The following is a 19646-nucleotide window of genomic DNA, read 5'->3' as shown; positions in this document are numbered from 1 at the left end:
CATCAAGACACGTCCGGCGTGTGAGCGATATTGCCAGCTCGATACTACGAATTACCGAATTACGTATTTATTTATTTATTGCCCACAGGGGTTAACCATATAGGGGACAAACAAAGTCAGACAAAGGTATTAAGTCGATTACGTCGACGCCAGTGCGTAACTAGTACTTATTTAATCGACCCCGAAAGAATGAAGGGAAAAATCGACCTCGGCGGAATTTGAACTCAGAACGTAACGGCAGACGAAATACCTATTTTTTTACTACCCACCAGGGGCTAAACACAGAGGGGACAAACAAGGACAGACAAACGGATTCAGTCGATTACTTCGACGCTAGTGCATAATTAGTACTTATTTAATCGACCTCGAATGGATGAAAAGCAAAGCCGACCTCGGCGGAATTTGAACTCAGAACGTAACGGCAGACGAAATGCCTATTTCTTTATTACCCACAAGGGGCTACACATAGAGAGGACAAACAAGGACAGACGAACGGATTAAGTCGATTATATCGAATCCAGTGTGTAACTGGTAATTATTTAATCGACCCCGAAAGGATGAAAGGCAAAGTCGACCTCGGCGGAATTTGAACTCAGAACCTAACGGCAGCCGAAATGTCGCTAAGCAATTCACCCGGCGTGCTAACGACTCTGCCAGCTCCATACTACGAATTACTTATTGCGATTCTTTAACACACGTTGAAGATACAAAGAAGAAAAGAATGGACGCAGAAACTTTCCTAAAGAAGTCACATAAAACATACTTTGGTCAACATATAGACAAAAAACTAAAAAAAGAAACAAAAAACGAAAAGAAAACCACCCGAAAACCACCCTGAAATAACGTTTCTGTTGTGCAATGTGTACGCGTGGTTTGGAAGATAAGTAAACAAAGGTGTAAAGAAAAAATAATAAAAGCGACGACCTAGATGAATGCCTTGTCTGTTTATTTACTTTATTTATCAAAAGACAGAGCTGTATGGGAAGAAGAACGAAGTGGTGGGGAGAATTTCAGAAAAAGCTTATACAAATACCACTATCCATATATTCATATTTTGAACAACAAAACGTCTCCAATTGTTATTCAAATTAGAAAACATTTCGTCTTGTTTTGCGAAGAGAAGAGCTTGTTATTTGTTTTGGCAAACTTATTTCCATTCACCGACGCTCTCAAATGTTATTGTAAGTGCCATGAAGATCAAAACATCGCATTTGTCGTCTCTGTAAATCTTAAATGACAGAAGAAGAGAACCATTATAGGGCTAAACTGTGATAGTGGCTTTACCGTTTCTTATTCGTTTGCAATGCCAGAGTTTTGAGTTCGACACTGATGTAAGTTTCGTTTTCACTTCCACCACTTAAGGGTCGATAAAATAAGTTCCAGGTGTCTGTGTCGTAAATAGCTTGCTTCCCAACCACATGGTTCTAGGTTCAGTCCCACTGCGTGGAACCTTGGGCAAGTGTCTTCTATTATAGCCTCGGGCCGACCAAAGCCTTGTGAGTGGACTTGGTACACAAAAACTGAAAGAAGCCCGTCGTATATATGTATATATATATAAATGTATGTATGTGTTTGTATATGTTTGTGTGTCTGTGTTTGTCCCCCCTGCATCACTGGTGTGTTTACGTCCCCCTAACTTAGCAGTTCGGCAAAAGAAACCGATAGGCTTACAAAGAATAAGTCCTGGGGTCGATTTTCTCGACTAAAGGCGGTGCTCCAGCATGGCCACAATCACTTTTGTTCAGCCCTTGGACTCATAAGGCCGTTTACCTGATTTCCATGGCGTATCACATCGTTATTCCTAAACAGAACTCTGGTCAGTTTTAAGGTTCAGGACCCACCGATTTGAGGGGAAGGGCAAGTTTATTACATGAAGCCTAATACTTGACCGATATTTTATTTTATCGATCACAAAGAGATGAAAAGTAAAGTTGTCTTCGGCGAAATTTGAACTAAAAAAATTCAAAAGTGCTGCTAAGCCTTTTGCGGAAGTGGAAAAGAAACGTGTATCAGTCTCGAACTCGAAACTCTGGCATTGCAAACGAATAAGAAACGGTAAAGCCAATATCACTTTATAGCGCTATAAGGGTTCTCTTCTGTCATTTAAGATTTACAGAAACAAAAAATCGATGTTTTGCTCTTCATGGCACTCACAATAACATTTGACAGCGTAAGGTGGCGAGCTGGCAGAAACGCTAGCACACCGGACGAAATGCTTAGCAGTATTTCGTCTGCTGCTACGTTCTGAGTTCAAATTCTGCCGAGGTCGACTTTGATTTTCATCCTTTCGGGGTCGATTAAATAAGTAACAGTTACGCACTGGGGTCGATATAATCGACTTAATCCGTTTGTCTGTCCTTGTTTGTCCCCTCTGTGTTTAGCCCCTTGTGGGCAGTAAAGAAATGGGTATTTCGCCTGCCTTTACCTTCTGAGTTCAAATTCCGCCGAGCTCAACTTTGCCGTTCATCCTTTCGGAGTCGATAAATTAAGTACCAGTTACGCACTGGGGTCGATGTAATCGACTGGCCCCCTCTCCCAAAATTTCGGGCCTTGTGCCTAGAGTAGAAAAGAATAACATTTGACAGCGTCTGTGATTCCGCCAACTCCGCTGCTTTTATAGACACACAGGGTAAATGGAATCATTTTGACAACCAACCGTTCTTGAAGGAAATGTTGTCACTACATAAAATTAAAAAGGATTAATATTCCCGAAGCTTATTACATTTTGTCACAAATAATTAAACGTCTAATTTTCAGAGGCAATTAGAGAGGGTTTTTTTTGTCTAAATTTAAAACAATTACTCCTTCTTTACGATACGGCAATAGATAAGTCCTAATCGAGGAATTTATCTGACATATTTTCAATTCCTGATTAAAATTACTGACAAAATTATTAAAAAAAATAAATAAACACGCCAGTCGAGCTGATTCCACGTCGTCGCTTGTTCTAGGAGATCTGTCGGTTTAATCATCTTTGTAGATCAGCTTATTGACCTGAAAAGATAAAAGTACATTGAATAATGGTTTCAGATTCTGGCACAAGGCCAACAACTTTAGGAAAAGGGAGTAACACGGAGACAACGACCCGAGTGTCTAACTGGTATTTATTTTATGGATATGGAAGAGATGAAAGGCAAAGTTGTTTCCAGCGGAATTATAAACTCAGAAAATAAAGGGCCGGAAGAAATTCCGATGAGCATTTTGTCCGTTTACAGTCTTGAAAATTCGCCGCTTTAAGCACATTTTTTGCCATACATACATGCATACATACATACATACATACATACATGCATGCATCCATCTATCTATGCATGGATACGGGAAAGGTACGCATGTCTGTGGAGGCCTCAGCCACTTGCACGTGAATTTCACGAGCAAGCTGTTCCATTGATTGGATCGGCTGAAACTCGCAGCGTCGTAACCGACGGAGGGTGTATGTATGTATGGATAGATGGATGGATGGATGCATGCAATAACAATGTTAATGTTATTGTTATTATTGCTCAGGTCACTGCTTGGAATCGAACTCGGAAGAGTAGCCCGCGCTCTTAACCACTACGCCATATGCCCGTGGACAATTATGGAGTGAATTTTAGGGCTTATAAATCTAATATTTTTCTATCCTTCCTTAATACCGGTTCCCAAATGCCATTCATATCTGCACTCAGTCTGCCTAGGAGGTTGTTGTGTCCAAGCATATGTGCTGCCTCTTTTAGTTTTCGTATTTTCCAATGGTGTTCTCTGTCTATTATTTTAACTTTATCCCACAGGGATGTCATATGAGCTGCATATCTTTTGTATCTTTTCGGAGAGGCCTTTCCAGAGTACTAGCTGCGTACTGGGGTCGACTTATCCCCTCTCCCATCAAATTTCAGGCTTTGTGTTTATAATACAAAGGATTATACACACATTTATACATACGCACATTCATTACATATATACGCATACATTATGTATACATATATGCATACACTCATTATACTTTAACAGAGAATTACTGGACCTCCGTCTGTGGCGACCACGAGGATTTCAGTTGATCCGATCAACAGAACGGTCTGCTCATGAAATTAACGTACAAGTGGCCGAGTACTCCATAAACACGCATAGTTCTTAGGGAGCTTCAGCATGACACGGAATGCGACAAGGCTAGCCCTCCTTGAATTACTGGTACACCTAATTTTTGCCAGATGAGTGAACTAGAGCAACATGAAATAAAGTGTTTTGTTCAAGGACAGATCACGCCGCTGGGAATTGAACTCACGGATTTACGATGGTGAGCCGAATACCCCCAACCACAAAGCCATACTCCACTACCAGTAGCAAGAAGACCAACAACAACATCAGGTACAGCAGAGGCAGTGACAGAAAGAGGAAGAAGAGCAACGGCAATGAAGCATAATATAAGGAAAAGTAGCTATGAATATTAAAATGGCCACATTAACACTTCCGCGAAAGTGTTTAAACGTAGACTTGAGTTTATTGAAGAAACTATTCTCAAAAATGGTAAGATGAAGATGTAGACAAAAACCAAGCAAGGAAAAGATGAAGAAAATGTAGAAAAATGGTAATAAAGAAAAATATATAAAAAAATTATAAAGAATGGATATAAAATGTATAAAAATAACTACAGAAAAATGTCCGACATTTATAAATTGATTAGAGAAGTGAACGGTACATAAATCAAGAGTAAATATATCTAGCAAGAAATATAAATAGACGTTTGTGAATATATTATAGGGTTAATTAACAAATGAATATGTTAAGAAGAAAGAGAGGGAGAGAGGGAGGTGGGGGGAGAGACCTAGAAAAACCAACAGCAAAGAAAGATATAGAATAGTAGATAAATGTAGAAAAAAATAAAACATGGATAAAAATGGAGGTGGTGGTGGTGAGTGGGTGGGTGGTGGTGGTGAGTGGGTGGTGATGGGGGGGGGAAGAAATGAAGAAAGACGTTGATGATAAAAAAAAATTAAAATGTTTAATTTGAAATAATCGATGAATTTTTTAACGTCTGATTTAAATCTTAAAACAAAAAAATAATAAAGGAAATGCAGAAATATAAACAAACACACACACACACACACTTACGCACACACACGCATGCGCACACACAAAACATTAACAATAACAAAGGCAAAAACAACGAAAGCAAACAATAATAATAATGGTTTCAAATTTCGGCACAAGGCCAGCAATTTCGAGGAAGTGGGTGGTGGTGTATGTGCGTGTGTGTGTGTGTGGGGGGGGGGGTTAATCGATTAGGTCGACCCTAGTGTTGAACAGGTGTTTATTTTATCGACCTCGAATGAGATAAACGACAGGATAGACCTCCGCAGAATTTGCAAGCGGTAATAATAATAATAATGATAATAATAATAATAATAATAATAATAATAATAATAACAACAAGAGCAGTGGGAGAGTGCAAACCTCCGCCAAGGCAACCTCAACGTTCTCCCAACGATTATCCAGAGATGATTTTTAAAATGAGAATATCTGAAATAAACTTGACTGCTCTCACAAACGAGAATACTAAAAATGAACCCGACCTATTTAAAAAATTAAGTAAAAAAAAAAAACAGGAAAAATAATCCAGAATCCTTGTTTGGTACCGGATCGATCCCAAAATCTAACCAGTTCGTGCCAGATATGAGGCCAAATGTCCTCGAAAGTTTCATCCGAATCCATCCTGATGTTCTTGAGATATCTTGTCCACGGTGAGACAAACAAACGCGACTAAAAACAATACTTCCACCTTCGCTAAGGCGGAGCTAACAAAACAATCCTTGATTTTGGCGCACTCGAAACACTGCTGTAACAATGACTACTACTACTACTACTACTACTACCTCTACTACTACTACTACTACTACTACTACTACTACTACTGCTGCTGCTGCTGCTGTTACTAATGTTGCTGTTGCTGCTACTACTGCTACTAATACTACCACTGCTACTACTACTACTACTGTTGCTGCTGCTGCTAATAATACTACAACAACAACTACTACTACTACTACTACTACTACTACTGCCACTGCTACAGCTACTACTACTACTACTGCTACCACCACCACTACTAGTATTACTACTACTACAGTTGCTGCTACTGCTACTACTGCTGCTACTGTTGCTGCTGCTGCTGCTACTACTACTACTACTACTACTACTACTACTACTACTACTACTACTACTACTACAGTTGCCGCCACCGAGGTAATAGCCAAGTAAATTCAATCACATTTTAGAACGTCAAGAGAAAATACTAGTAGAAATAGCAGCTAAAATACCAAGGATATAAAAGAAGGTACTGAAATGTCAAGAACCAAGACACCACCACCACCAACATCAGAACCACAACAACAAGAAAAATCAAGTGACCATCACAAACTAAAGTATAGAAAGAAAGAAGGAAAGAAAACGAAGGCAAAGAGAAATAACGTCAAGAACAACAGCAAAAAACAACGAAATTGTTTTGGTTTATTATGTTAGACAAACTGTTAGTCTTATAAGGTTAGCTGATTGATTGATCAGTGTATGGCTGGGATAAGTATACATACATACACACATACATACATAAATACATACATACATACATACATACATAAATACATACATACATGCATACATACATACATACATACATATATATGTATACACAAACTCACACCTATATATATATAAATATATATGTATATATGTATATATATATGAAGATATATATATATGTTTATATACACATATATATATATATAATATATATACATATATATATATGTATGTATACATATGAGTGTGTGTATGCATGGGTATACATATATATATATATATATATATAAATATTATATATATATAAATATATATATATATATTTATATATGTATGTGTGTGTATATGTTTGTGTGTTTGTGTATACATATATATATATATATATATATATATACATATAGATATACGTATATATATAAATATATATATATATATAAATACATAATATATATATCGATATATATATGTATATAAATACATTATATATATATAAATAAATGCATTATATATATATATATATATACACATATATATATATATATATATTTATGTTCATATGAGTGCGTATATAGGTAAGTCTATACTGTTTGCTCATCACATTATGTGATGAATCCACCCCACAACTTTTATTCATTTAACTAACAGACGCTAGCGATAAGCCATTTGACAAATATTGGTTATTTTCTTCAAGGTGTTAATCATGAATGGTATACATCGCAAAGGTGTGTGTACATACATACATACATACATACATACATACATACATACATACATACATACATACATACATACATACGTACGTACGTACATACATACATACATACATACATACATACATACATACATACATACATACATACATACATACATGTGGTGTTGTGTGTATGTATAGAAAGAAACAAAATAGAATATAAAGTATATTAGAAAAGAATATATTTTTAATACGTCATTACATATTCATGAATACAGCGCAGGAGTGGGTGTGTGGTAAGAAGCTTGCTTCACAAGCTCATGGTTCCTGGTTCAGTCCCACTGGGTGGCACCTTAGGCAAGTGTCTTCTGCTATAGCCTCGGGCCGACAAAATCCTTGTGAGTGGATTCGGTAGACGGAAACTGAAGGAAGCTCGTCGTATATAAGTATATATATACATATATATATATGTATGTATATATATATATAAATATATATATATATATATATATATAATATATATATAAATATATATATATATATATAATATATATATATAATATATATATATATATTTATATATGTATGTGTGTGTATATGTTGTGTGCCTGTGTTTGTCCCCCCAACATCGCTTGACAACCGATGCTGGTGTGTTTACGTCTCCATAAATTAGCAGTTCGGCAAAAGAGACCGATAGAATAAGTACCAGGCTTACAAAGAATAAGTCCTGGGGTCGATTCGTTCGACTAAATTCGGTGCCCCAGCATGGCCGCAGTCACATGACTGAAACAAGTAAAAGAGGAAAGAGAATAAAGAGAGAGGAAGAGCGAAGGGAAAGAAACGTACAGTTACACACATGCACGCACATGGGTATATGTTTGTGTGTTTGTGTATACATATATGTATATGTGTGTGTATCTATGCATGTGTGTAACTGTACGTTTCTTTCCCTTTGCTCTTCCTTTGTTTTACGTCGTGACGTCGACTCCTTCTCTTTTTCCACATCTACTCATGATCGTTCCTGTCTTACTCTCTTCTTTTTGCTGCATCTTCTCAGGTAATAAATGTTTCCAATTTAGGACCAACGCCAACAATTTCAGTGTGTCGGCTGTGTGGAATACGTCCATGACACGGACTTCAGTCTCCAACTAGTATCCTTTTTTTCCCGACCTTGAAAACATACGACAAAAAGACAACCTCAGCGAATTTTGAACTCACAACATGAGCACGGAAAAATACCTCTAAGCATTTTGCACGGCGTGTTAGCCGTAGGGAACCCACGGTCAAAGATTCGGTAAAGAATTTTCGGAATAAAAAAGTGAATTCAAAATTAGACACAGCAAGGTATGAAGGTGAAACGCAAAGAATATGCAACGGATGTGATGAACTATTTAGGAGAAAATGAGACGTGAAGATTTACCATAAAATTTTTCCTTTATGGTATTATATTACACGAAACGGTTTATTTTAACTTTTAATATGTGTATTAACATTTCGCCAAATCAGGCACGAATTTTTATATGGTAAAAATATATATGCTGGGAGGGGGAATTTAGCCAAACCATCGAGCGTTGAGTAATCACTACTGACGAGCCTACGACGGATAAGCGAAACTATCTAATCTAATGATCCTCGAGACGGTTATCTTCTAGGGTGATTATCTCCCTTGTCAGTATATATATGTTGCGCGCTTCTTACAGCATTATTTCTTGCAGGATATGTGCTTCGGTACCCTCAGTCACAATCAATGACTACATATATACATGTGCATATATAAATACACACACTCTCTCTCTCTCTCTCTCACACACACACATACACACACACACACCACACACACACACACACACACACACACACACACACACATATATATATATATACATGCATACATACATATATATATATTTATAAATCAGAGGTTTTGGTATCCAGATGATCCAAAAAGTATGTAAGTCCTACAGAAAGACTGCTGTTAGATTTCCGGTTTGATAATAGTATAAGTTAGGAGCCTAACGTGGGTCGTATGTCAGCGTGTATAGGTTAAATAAAACGAGACAACAAAACAAGGCAGTGTAGAATTTCTAGTTCATTTTATAAAGAAAATAGTAGTCTTACAGCTGTTTCAGGGATATAAAATATATTTCACCATCAGAGACGATATCAGAGAGCTAAATAGAAGGAAATAGTAGAGTTCAATATAAGTTATTTTGAAAAGGGTGAGATATAAGGGAAAAATATAAGAATAAAAATAAAGATATATGTTAGATGTTAAACTTGATGTGACATTATCCATGGAATGTGTTGTGCAGAATGGGTTAAAAGGCTTCTTTTCAACGGTATGTAAGTAACGGTAGGAGTTCATATTTTGTTAATATTTTCTATATTTTCCAAAATAACTTCTTATTTTAAACTCTACTATTTGCCTCTATTTAAGTCTTTCATATCGTCTCTGATGAAGGGATATCCCTCATAGCCTTGAAACAGCTGTAAAACTACAAGAAATTTCACACTGCCTTGGTTTTGTGGTCTCATTTTATTTAACCTACACACACACACACACACATACACACACACACACACGCGCGCGAGCGCGTTTCGTGTTATGCTAAGAAATGCTTTAACTGAGGAATTTTTTTACATATTTGATATATTTCCTGTTATATGTTACGCAAACCTAAAACGTACGCATTAAATGATTTTACATAAAGGATGGATGGCTAAATCGACATCGGCGAGATTTGAACTAGACGGTCGAAATACCTTCGCCTACGCACACACGCACACATACACACACGCGCGGCACGCGTAGGCACACAGACTATTAATGCACTGTCACCATCAATTTTATCAGCGGTGTTCTCTTCCATATGTTTTTAGAATTTTATTTATTATTTATGATTTTAGTAAAGTTGCTAGAATCAAAGTTTGATAAAGGTTCTTTTTTTATGATTTTGTTATGATTCAAAACAATACAAAATGATGAATTAGTACCACTATTATTTTTATATTCTAGCTAAAAGACAAACAGTGGCCATCAAATTGTTATATTTTAGAATTTAGCGTCATACGTTTATTAGATATCAAAACATCTCCCAAATGATGGAGACAAAATTCATATAAGATTTCCATCTATGCTCTCATAAATGTCTCCTTTTAAGGAGATAGTAAAAGAGACAGAAAACTGAAAAATATCGATAATTTTGGAAGACGCCATATTGTATATGAAAGAACAAACTGTGTGTGTGTGTATATACTCTTTTACTTGTTTCAGTCATTTGACTGCGGCCATGCTGGAGCACCGCCTTTAATCGAGCAACTCGACCCGGGACTTATTCTTTGTAAGTCCAGTACTTATTCTATCGGTCTCTTTTGCCGAACCGCTAAGTAACGGGGACATAAACACACCAGCATCGGTTGTCAAGCAATGCTAGGGGGACAAACACAGACACACAAAAACACATACACACATATATATATATATATATATATATACATATATACGACGGGCTTCTTTCAGTTTCCGCCTACCAAATCCACTCACAAGGCTTTGGTCGGCCCGAGGCCATAGTAGAAGACACTTGCCCGAGGTGCCACGCAGTGGGAATGAACCCGGAACCATGTGGTTGGTAAACAAGCTACTTACCACACAGCCACTCCTGTGTATATATGTTTGATTGGCCCTTTAATGGATACCGAATAATTGTAACATATTACATTTACAGATAAATTCCTCTATTTACAACAATAATAATAATATATATGCAAACATATACACACACACATATACACACGAGCGTTATACTTATACATCTGTTTGTTTTCTAGACCACCTGTCTTCATCTTTTGTTTTTTCGTGAATTCTCCCTATATATATATATATATAGTAGAAATATGTTACAAAAAGAAAATATAAAATACACTTGGAAATGTAAGGATAAAATATGAAAAATCAACGAAAATGCACATTGTAAATAAAAAAGGCTTTTTATGACATGTAACGACAAATATATAGATTTAGATGGACTGAGGTAGTAATAAAAGTTATTATGAGATGATTATAAGATGATAATAAAGTCAGAAAACAAAGCGAACCATGGTTTCCGCAAACTATTCATCGCTTTGAAAAAATATATATATGCATTACTCAACATTTAGGGATAGAAATAAACGGAATAGTACCGGTCTCAGCAAACTAATTTGACCACAATGAACAATTTCATTTAGAATGGTTGATCCTCTCAATTTCGATACCATATGACAAAGGCAAGAAATTCTGTCTTCTCTGCAATTCTGAGCTATTTTTCATTATTTTTTCTAAAAATACTCTAGTAAACACGGTTATAGAGCGAGCATACAGATGTAAGCATTGGCAAAAACATACATTTAGTGCATATAAGTAGCCTCTATCATTATATATAATTTAAACTTTAATTTCCTTTATATTTAACATTCACTATTAATATCCCAACTCTTTCTGTTAGCTACTTATGACGTTATATCATATAACGTTTTTTTCAACAATATTAATAGCGTTCTGTCTATCGCTATACAAATCCATCATTTTTTGCTAAAATGTCGTATTGACGAGTTTCGTTTTTTTCACTTTCCCGAAGAGAAGATTGCATTGTTTATACCATTTATTCTTTTGAATAGTATCAGTGGAATTTTCGAAACATGTGTCGAAAGTAAAAATATTTGTTTACACCTGCGTTAACTCCATTTTTTATTCATATATATATATATATATATATATATATATATATATATACACGTTGTTGTTGTTGCTGTCATTATTATTATCAGTTATGACACATACTTTGTCAATTCTGAGTGCTACTCATCTTTTTTTTATCGTTTGTCACTTCTTTTTCTGCCCTAATTTTCTAGTTAAGAGAAACATATTTTGTTTTGTTATAAGGGGCGTACATCTGCTTCAATAAATTCTCTTCCATGCTTAGCTGTATTTCGTCTGTCCTTACGTTCTGAGTTCCAATTCCGCCGAGGTCGACTTTGCCTTCCGTCATTTCGAGGTCGATTAAATAAGTACCAGTTACGCACAGAAGTCGATGTTATCGACTTAATCCCTTTGTCTGTCCTTGTTTGTCCCCTTTTATGTTTAGTCCCCTGTGGGCAATTAAGAAATGAATATATCCTTTTCCAGCATGCAACAATTTTCCCTGCTTGTATATTATTGGTGATGATATGATGTGTGTCTGTGCAACGATGTCTCAGTCCATCCATGTGTGTGTGTATGAGTGTGTGTGTGTGTGTGTGTGTGTGTGTGTGTGTGTGTGGTGTGTGTGTGTGATTTGCGACATAATTCATTACTGTAATCATGAGCAGCGCAATAAACTTGACGGGGGATTGATTAGTTTACAATACTGAATCGAAGTCCACTCACGGGAAATGCTTCTCGCGATAAACTACCGTCTATCCGGCATTGTCAAATATATTTCTAAGCCGCTTCACGCAACCAAAATAGGAATTATTCACCAGTCTCTTATATATTGCAATGGTTACCGGAAAGAAATAATGACGAAGCAATAAATAATTAGTGGTTAGTGATTCAGTGTTGCACTGACCCGGTTTATGTGAACCTCTGCACGGGCTGGGGTTAGGTAATTAGCAGGAAAAGGCTCTAATTTAAGCGTGTAACTAATGTCCTTTGGAAAACCATAAGTATCACAATCACCATATATTGTTGTTTTGAAATAAAACCTCAGATGTTTGCTTTACGTAAGATGTCATTATTATTTTGCTTGAGTTCAGTAACATTCAAACACATCCAGCACTTGGGTTGAAACAGAATTATTAATTCGACAAGAAAGAAACGTGATTGGTAATTTAATAAGCAGTCTCGAACAAAGCTTAATTTTCAGAGAACTGTTTCTAGAACAAATCGAAGTGGCAAGTTACTGTTAATCAATGAAGCCAGTGATTTCGCAATGGAGTATCGACTATAAAAGCGGCCATTTTTATCACAAACTTCAAAACATACTGGCGAAGAAGAAGAAGGATGGGAGGATGCAGAGGTGTAAGAAAAACTAAACAAATAACAGAAAGACAAGAAAACACACTTATACACAAAAGAAAGCAGAAAACAAACGGAAAAGAGAAAAAGAGTTTCCATTGGATAATTTTCTTAGAAATTTGAAAAATGAAAATCTGTAATGACGGAGTTAATAAAATATAGTTATTTAACGTTTGGTTTAAGATTAATAATCTCATATATCGCTAATGAAAGCGTTATTTATCAAGTGAATAAGTACAGGAAAAGTAGCCAAGATGTTAGTATTTATTATTTCTTAAACTGTATTTGGAATCCTATTCGTGGTTGAGGTACAAAGCTGATTCGCTTATTCCATTCACTCAAACATTGTGGAGTATTTCGTTCGTTTACATCGGTTGAATTGTCAGACATATTGGTTTAAAATTTTGGCACCAGCCGAGTAAGTTCGGGGGAGGGGAGAGATCAGTTACATCGGCCCCAGTGCTCAACTGGCACTTATATTATCGATCCTGAAAGGAGGAAAGGTGGAGTTTGAACTCAGAACGTAAAATCGGACGAAATGCCGCTATACATTTTGTCCGGCTTGCTAACGATTCTGTCAGATCACCGAGTTTAAGAAACGGGCAAATATATCTGACAATCTGGTCTTTTTTATTCTCCTGCTCAATATATGTCTAAAAAAAACTTTTTTGCAAATTTCAAAAACGAGAAAACAAAAGTTATACATCTCAACAGAAAAAAAGGGACAATTTAGATAAAAAATATTTTTCGTGATAATTCAAATAACATTGACGGAGATGTACTTGCATAGTAAGTGACCTGATCTGAGATCGTGTGCTGAAACAAAAACAATTGCAGCGTAGAAGGTGTTTATAATCCATTTAAGAAACACACAAAAGCCATTAGATTTACTTCATTTAATTTGCCAAAATATTTTTGTCGCTTTCAGATCGCAATTTCACTGACAAAATTCTGTGCAGCACGGAATTTTGTCGCGACGAAAATATTTTGGCAAATTAAATGTTGAAGTGAATCTAACGTTTTTGTCTGTTTCTTAAATGGTTTATAAACACCTTCCATGCTGCAATTGTTCAAATAGCATTGCAAAGAATTGAAATGAATAAAAGGGAGAGAAAACTCGAGAGAGAGAGAGAGAGAGAGAGAGGGAAAGAAAGATAGATAGTGATAGATAGATAGGTAGAGAACGAACGAATTTATCTGACATTGGCTACTTCTCGTGTAGGTTCAACTATGGAAGGTTTCTCCAATATATACTAAATACAAGTATTAATTTTAAAGGCTAATGAAGGCAGCGAACAGGTAGAATCATTAACACGCTGGACGAAGTGCTTAGCGGTGTTTCGCCCGTCGTTACGGTCTGAGTTCAAATTCCGCCGAGGTCAACTTAGTCTTTGAAATTAATCCTGTCTACTATAGGTGCACTATAAGCCTGGATTTTATGGGGAGGAGACAGTCGTTCCTCCATATATCCAACAAATTTCCTGGGAGACAAAACTCCATCTTTACTTGCATATTCCTTTTAAAGTGTAACTTGCAAAAAAAGTTGATGAGCGCTTGGACAACGTGGAAGATGTCAGGCCGGAAAGCTTTTATCCTGGTTCACCATAACACTCAGAGCGTAAAGACCCGGAAGAAGTACCACAGTTTTGTTCGGCGCTGTGGAAATTCTGCCAGCCAACTGCCTAAACAATAGCAAGAAAAACACCACCACCAACAACAACAACAACAACCTCAACAACAGGAGTCTATAAATATATAATGGTTTTGTTCGCACTTGTCCACAAAAATCTTTCTTACGTATAAAGAAAACTGAAAATTCAATTATTTTCTTGAAATATAATTAATCTGATTCTGAATTGTTTTTATTGATTCAGACTGAATTTTAAAAATAAATAAAGAACTTGAAAATACTAAAATCGGAAAATATCATTGCATTACATAAGTCTTTTCTATTGATTTTGTTTTGCGTATTTAACTTCAGAACATTCGCAGCAAGTAGGATAGGATTATCAGTTAAGTAACCAGTAGTCTTTGGAACTAGTAGATATATTGACTGTGATAATGCTATAGTGAAGAAAACTGCTAATTAATTACTAATGAATATGTAACTTTTTCAAAAAGAAATCATAAAAGTCTACACTGTTAACAAAGTTTTTAATCCTTTTTATCAAAATGTGGTTTACAACTTCTTTTCCTAATTGAGGATTTATTTAGACACAAATCTTTGCGCCTTGATTTCAAGTCCCACTGAGATCGATTTAGCCCCTCAATCCTCTGTTGCCAATAGAATATAGTACCAAGAAAGTATTGGCGTCGGTGGCATACAGAAAGAAATTTCTAGGACTTACGTTTATGCGTAACGTAGTTCAGGGCAGCTAATTGGGAGAATCGGTAGAGCGTCAAAAAACATACCTTGCCATATTTGTTACGAGTTTTTACATTCTGAGTTGAGTTAAGATTCCATCGATAAAATAACATGCCAGCCGACCACTGGTATCACTGGGATCTAATTACCCATTCTCCTAAGAACTGGGCCAAAATTACAAACTATTGTTGCTTAGTAACATGTTCCATTCATCAAATAGAGCTATCAGCATAGAATTGTCATATTAGATGTACCAGCTGTGATTAAACTAAATATACTTAAGGTTACATTGCCGAATGTCTCCTATGCTGTGCAGGTATCATCGTTTTGCTTAACACCACTTTGAATCACTATCCGACCGACGTATCAAAGGCGTATGTGTCGTAACGCTTACACATTTATTTCATCAACGTGTATTTTGGACGCCATTATTCATAATGTCAATCGCATTTGTCGTTTGTACTCCTGGACTTCTGTGTAATCTATGACTTAAGTCTCCAACATTTCCCTCTTTGTTGTTTGTATCGTTGTCTATCTATGCTGCCATTCTCCAACAGATCCTGCCCTGGTGTCTTCTCTACCCCAAATCTTTAAACATTGATCTATGATCGCATTAATTAATCTGTTCTTTGTTTTTTTCCTTCCAGATCAGCCATAATCGAGGATATCCATCACGAATATTGTTACCGTCGTGTGTATAAAAATTTTCCTTTACTCACAGAATATCAAGAAATATATTTAGAAGGAAGTTTAGGTGACTTTGAATAAATATTTAGATGTCTAAATAAGGCTGAGAGGAATATTTAAGAACTAGCAGTATCGCCCGGCGTTGCTCAGATTTGTAAGGGAAATAACTATAAAGCATTTTTAGAGAGTTATAGCCAAAAAATAGCAAAAAAAATGGGAAAAAATTATGGTAAATTTTTTTTGAGAGTTAAAAAAGGTCGAGTTGTGTCCCCTAGACAGTCTGTGGTTTGTGTTTCTGATTCTCGACCCCATGTCGAATTTATCGATTTTTTTCAGAACTGAGGAAACTTTTTAAAATTTTCGCTGCGTTAGTTTTAAATTATGACATTGGGCTATGTGTGTGTCAAGTTTCATCAGAATCGGTTGAAAGCAGTGGTCAGGGTGAAGGTACGAGAAAACAGACACACAGAAACACATACAGACAAACTGCCGTTTATATAGAGAGAGATTTCTATCGATGCCTTCTTTATATTGCAGTACTAACGAAATTCTCGAAATTCTGCCATCTTATGAGATAGGAAAGCAAGCTTTCACAGCTCGGGAACATTCACGTGATTTCTCTATTGAACGTATCGAAACCTTTCATATGACTTCTGTATTGCACGTATCGAATGAATTCATTGCCTTAAAATCTGATAAGAAAAACGCAATCAAACGCATACACACGCGCACACACAGAGACACAAACACGCATACACACGCATTACTATAGATATATTTAGAAGCCTCACTTTATCTCCTTTTGTTCATTATCACGTTGCCTTTGTATATCTTCACAAATAAAACAGAATGAAAACCACCCAGCTTAAAAATAAATTTTAATACGTATTTACCATTGAATCTTAGTTTACTTATAGCTATAAAGACATAAAATGTATTCATTACTTCAGATTCTACATTAGCTAACCTTGGATATAAAAAAATACACACTAAGTATAAGATACTGGAAACTCTTTCCGTATTTGCTAACAAAAGGAAGAACGTGTACGAAGTAAGCAAACAGAGTTGATAACATCTCTGGTTTTTTTTTAACGAAATATCGATAAAAAATTGACAACTAACAGCAACATATAAAAATACTCAGTGTAGAAGCATATCACATCAGCAGTGAACATAAAGGAAAATAAAATATCCAAGTCATACTGGAAGGCTTTGCTAAAAGAAACAAAACAACATCATTACATTGGAAGGACATGAAAAAACTATTTCTACAGCTTCCACAAATGCAGACTTCTTTAGCCAAGAAAATGCGATTTCGGTATTAATCGGTTAAACAATCTTAGATAGATTACAAACAAAAATAGAATAATCCAAGTATTTGAATCTATGGAACAACGATACAGCAGTCATTGTGTTGTCTAATAACATACAATGATAGCAATATCTCGTTTACTCTTGCACCTCAAAAGTCGGCGATTATTTCTCAAAAATATTCTGTGAGTCTAACGTTCCACAAATACGTTATACAATAAATTGTGTATTATCGAACCCTGTGGATGCTATTCTCGTTTTACTGAGGATTCTTGCCGTGCAAAGAAAGACTACCCCAGGGATTTTAATTTCAACATGGCAGTTTTAACGATGCTGAAATTTATTAATTATTCGCTCAGATTCCACCCAACATACTAGAAAATACATTTTGAGGACGCTAACGAATGTCTAACACCGACGGCATACATGTAATTCAGAAGAACGTGAACGAGTAAGCCGTGAACAAGTGAACAGCTAATAACTGGTGAACAGCTAATAACTGGTGAACAGCTAATAACTGGTGAACAGCTAATAACTGGTGAACAGCTAATAACTGGTAAACAGCTAATAACGCTTGAAAACGAAACATAACGGAAAAAAAGTATAAAGACTCAATATTTATGGTGAGAGTTCAAGTCTATCTGGCTTCTCATTACATTTGTACCAATCTCTACATTATAGGCTTCAAATAGGTATCATTCTTTTACCTGTTTTTAAAAACATTTTTACGTTAATTTGATGAAGGATTCACTCATAAAGTCAGCCTAGTTGTATTTATTTTCTTCTATCCATTATGGACGAATTTTATTGTTACTTTTCGTCTGTACATTTTATCCGTCACTTTTGTTCCGAAGTTTTCTCAAATTTGTGTAACCCCTCAGGTTATCCATCTGGCCAAAATTACCAGAAGATGCTGACCAATTGGATGTTTCCACAACTAGCTGCTGAGGGCGATGACTACCTTTTCCCGCAAGGTGGCGCTCCACCGCATTGCCATATCGCTTTCAAGAGATTTCTCACTGAGCACTTGTCAAACAGATGGATTAGTCGAGCTGAAGGAGATGATCAGGTGTTCTGCAAGTGACCTGAGAGGTCACGGGACCTAACTGTTTGTGACTTCTTTCTTTGGGGTTACGTGAAGAGCACAGTTTGTGTACCACCACAACCTGCAACTCTAGATGAGCTGAAAACTTCGATCACTAAAGCAGTTCGCGTAGTAACTCCAGATATGCTGCAAAGCATCCGAAAGGAACTAGACTGTCGCATCGATATTTCCCGAGCAACCAGAGGGATGCACATTGAGTGCCTTTAATGCTACCCTTTACAATATGAAACTGAATAAAATCCTGCATCTGAAGCTACAAACTGTGAAACGTTATTACAATAAATTTACATGTTATATCTGTTTGAAAACAGGCAGTAGTTTTGTGCATACCCTGTATATGACGGGTTTTTCTCACTTTCCGTCTACTAAATACATTGAAGATGTCTTGTTCGGCCAGAGGCCAGCCAAAAACACTTTCTCAATGTGCCACACAGTGGCACTGAACCCGGACCCGTGTAGTTAAAAGCAAACTTTTACCACTCAGCCACCCCCGTGCCAATAAATAACAATCTTCGATCGATATATTCTATATAATTACTTAAAATTCCTGACCAAACCGTTGGAGACCAACAAAAAACTCAGCGATGTTTATCATATGTAGCAATCAACTAAATAATATGTCTAATTCTAAATAATATATATAATTATTTCAATTTAATTTCAATATAATATAGACAGCTGCTGCCGCAAACAATGTAGGAATACCTTTTCATTTTACTATTTAACTTAACATGGGAATTCTAATCTCCTCTTATGTTTCTACAAAGCACACAAATTATTAATGATAACAATAGGTAATCACAATCTACAGTCCATAACTTTAAAAGGACACGAATAGATGAAACACGGCACGCCACTCATGCATATATATATATATATATATATATATATATATATATATATA

The sequence above is a fragment of the Octopus sinensis genome, linkage group LG11 (genome assembly GCF_006345805.1).
Source record: "Octopus sinensis linkage group LG11, ASM634580v1, whole genome shotgun sequence".
In the NCBI taxonomy this organism is placed as follows: Eukaryota; Metazoa; Mollusca; class Cephalopoda; order Octopoda; family Octopodidae; genus Octopus; species Octopus sinensis.
Note: the sequence above shows the minus strand (reverse complement) of the source record.